Source organism: Neomonachus schauinslandi, chromosome 7, assembly GCF_002201575.2.
Source record: "Neomonachus schauinslandi chromosome 7, ASM220157v2, whole genome shotgun sequence".
In the NCBI taxonomy this organism is placed as follows: domain Eukaryota; kingdom Metazoa; phylum Chordata; class Mammalia; order Carnivora; family Phocidae; genus Neomonachus; species Neomonachus schauinslandi.
Window position 1 is genome coordinate 31,414,638 of NC_058409.1, and position 3,828 is coordinate 31,418,465.

A 3,828-nucleotide genomic window follows, 5' to 3' on the forward strand; every position below is an offset into this window, starting at 1 on the left:
AGGATCATGACCTGAGCCGAAGGCAGTCGCTTAACCAACTGAGCCACCCAGGCGCCCGGTTTATTCAGATTTTTATATGCATTCTTGACTTAATTTTGATAGTTTGTGTCTTTCTAGAAATTTTTCCATTTCACCTGCATATTTAGTTTGTTGGACTACAGCTGTTCATAGTATAACCTATTGTTCTTTTTTTCCCCATGTTTTTATCTACATTCCAGCTAGTTAACATACAGTGTAATATTAGTTTCTAGTGTCGGATTTAGTGATTCATCACTTACATACTACAGCTGGTGCTCATCACAATAAGTGCCCTTCTTCATACCCATCACACATTTAACCCATCCCCCCACCCATCTCCCCTCCAGCAGCCCTCAGTTTGTTCTCTATAGTTAAAAGTCTATTTTATTGTTTGCTTCTCTTTTTTCCCTCTATGTTCATCTGTTTTGTTTCTCTTTTTAAAAGATTTTATTTATTTAAAAAAATTTTTAATTTAAATTCAACTAATGAACATATATTATTAGTTTCAGAGGTAGAGGTCATTGATTCATCAGTCTTATATAATACCCAGTGCTCATTACATTTCATCCCCTCTTTAATGTCCATAAACCAGTTACCCCATCCCCCCATTCCCCTCCCCTTCAGCACCCCTCAGTTTGTTTCCTATGATTAAGAGTCTCTTGTGGTTTATCTGTCTCTCTGATTTAGTCTTGTTTTATTTTTCCCTCCCTTCCCCTATGATCCTCAGTTTTGTTTCTTAATTCCACATATGAGTGAGATCAAATGATAATTGTCTTTTTCTGATTGACTTATTTTGCTTAGCATAATACCCTCTAGTTCTATCCATGTCATTGCATATGGCAAGATTTCATTTTTTTGATTGCTGAGTAGTATTCCATTGTATATATATATACCACATCTTCTTTGTCCATTCATCTGTCAATGGGCATCTGGGCTCTTTCCATAGTTTGGCTATTGTGGACATTGCGGCTATAAACATTGAGGTGCAGGTGCCCCTTCAGATCACTACATTTGTATCTTCGGGGTAAATACCCAGTAGTGCAATTGCTGGGTTGGAGGGTAGCTCTATTTCCAACTTTTTGAGGAGCCTCCTTACTGTTTTCCAGAGTGGCTGCACCAGCTTGCATTCCCACCAACTGTGTAAGAGGGTTCCCTTTTCTCTGCATCCTCGCCAGTATCTGTCATTTCCTGACTTGTTAATTTTAGCCATTCTGACCAGTGTGAGGTGGTATCTCATTGTGGTTTTGATTTGTATTTCCCTGATGCCAAGCGATGTGGAGCATTTTTTCATATGTCTGTGCCATTTGTATGTCTTCTTTGGAGAAGTGTCTGTTCATGTCTTCTGCCCATTTCTTGATTGGGTTATTCATTCTTTGGGTGTTGTGTTGAGTTTGATAAGTTCTTTATAGATTTTGGAGACTAGCCCTTTATCTGATAAGACATTTGCAAATATCTTCTCCCATTCTGTTGGTTGTCTTTTGGTTTTGTTGACTGTTTCCCTTGCTGTGCAAAAGCTTTTTATCTTGATGGTCTCAATAGTTCATTTTTGCCTTTGTTTCCCTTGCCTTTGGAGATGTGTCTAGCAAGAAGTTGCTGTGGCCAAGGTCACAGAGGTTGCTGCCTGTGTTCTTCTCTAGGATTTTGATCAATTCCTGTCTAACATTTAGGTCTTTCATCCATTTTGAATCTATTTTTGTGTATGGTGCAGGAAAATGGTCCAGTTTCATTCTTCTGCATGTGGCTGTCCAATTTTCCCAACACCATTTGTTGAAGAGACTGTCTTTTTTCCATTGGATATTCTTTCCTCTTTTGTCAAAGATTAATTGACCATAGAGTTGAGGGTCCATTTCTGGGCTCTTTATTCTGTTGCATTGATCTATGTGTCTGTTTTTGTGCCAGTGCCATACTGTCAAAGCTGTCTTGATTACAGCTTTGTAATAGAGCTTGAAGTCAGGCATTGTGGTGCCCCCAGCTTTGGTTTTCTTTTTCAACATTCCTTTGGCTATTTGGGGTCTTTTCTGGTTCCATACAAATTTTAGGATTATTTGTTCCAGCTCTGTGAAAAAAGTTGATGGTATTTTGATAGGAGTTGCATTGAATGTACAGATTGCTCTAGGTAGCATATACATTTAACAACATTTGTTCTTCAATCCATGAACATGGAATGTTTTTCCATTTTTTGTGTGTGTCTTCCTCCATTTCTTTTTTTTTTTAAGATTTTATTTATTTATTTGAGAGAGAGAATGAGAGACAGCACAAGAGGGAAGAGGGTCAGAGGGAGAAGCAGGCCCCCCCACTGAGCAGGGAGCCCGATGCAGGACTCGATCCCGGGACTCCAGGATCATGACCTGAGCCGAAGGCAGTCGCTTAACCAACTGAGCCACCCAGGTGCCCTTCCTCCATTTCTTTGATGAGTGTTCTATAGTTTTCTGAGTACAGATCCTTTGCATCTTTCGTTAGGTTTATTCCTAGGTATCTTATGCAGTTGTAAATGTGATCAACTCCTTAATTTCTCTTTCTTCTGTCTCATTGTTAGTGTATAGACATGCAATTAGTTTCTGTGCATTGATTTTATATCCTGCCACTTTGCTGAATTCCTGTCTAAGTTCTAGCAATTTTGGGGTGGAGTCTTTTTGGTTTTCCACATAGAATATCATGTCATCTGTGAAGAGTGAGAATTTGACTTCTTTGACAATTCAGGTACCTTTTATTTCTTTTTGTTGTCGATTGCTGAGGCTAGGACTTCTAGTACTATGTTGAACAACAGTGGTGATAGTGGACATCCCTGTTGTGTTCTTGACCTTAGGAGGAAAGCTCTCAGTTTTTCCCCATTGAGAATGATATTCTCTGTGGGCTTTTTGTATATGGGTTTTATGATATTGAGATATGTTCTCTCTATCCCTACACTGTGAAAAGTTTTAATCAAGAAAGGATGATGTATTTTGTCAAATGCTTTTTCTGCATCAATCGAGAGGATTATATGGTTCTTGTCCTTTCTTTTATTAATGTGGTGTATCACATTGATTGATTTGTGGATGTTGAGCCACTCTTGCAGCCCAGGAATAAATCTCACTTGGTCGTGGTGAATAATCCTTTTAATGTACTGTTGGATCCTATTGGCTAGAATCTTGGTGAGAATTTTTGCATCCATGTTTATCAGGGACATTGACCTATAATTTTCCTTTTTGATGGGGTCTTTGTCTGGTTTGGGGGTCAAGGTAATGCTGGCCTCATAGAAAGAGTTTGGAAGTTTTCCTTCCATTTCTATTTTTTGAAACAGCTTCAGAAGAATAGGTATTAATTCTTTAAATGCTTGGTAGAATTCCCCTGGGAAGCCATCCGGCCCCAGACTCTCGTTTGTCTGGAGATTTTTGATTACTGTATCAATTTCCTTGCTGGTTATGGATCTGTTCAGGTTTTCTCTTTCTTCCTCTTTCAGACTTGGTAGTTTATGAGTTTCTGGGAATGCATCCATTTCTTCCAGATTGCCTAATTTGTTGGCATATGGTTGCTCATAATATGATTTTATAATTGTTTGTATTTCTTTGGTCTTGATTGAGCTCTCTCCTCTTTCATTCACGATTTTATTTATTTGGGTCCTTTCTCTTTTCTTTTTGATAAGTCTAGCCAGGGGTTTATCGATCTTATTAATTCTTTCAGGGCTGCCTGGGTAGCTCAGTTGGTTAAACATCTGCCTTCAGCTTGGGTCATGATCCCAGGGTCCTGAGCTCCCTGCTCAGTGGGAAGCCTGCTTCTCCCTCTCCCTCTGTAGCTCCCCCTCCTTGTGCTCTCCCTCTGTCAGATAAATAA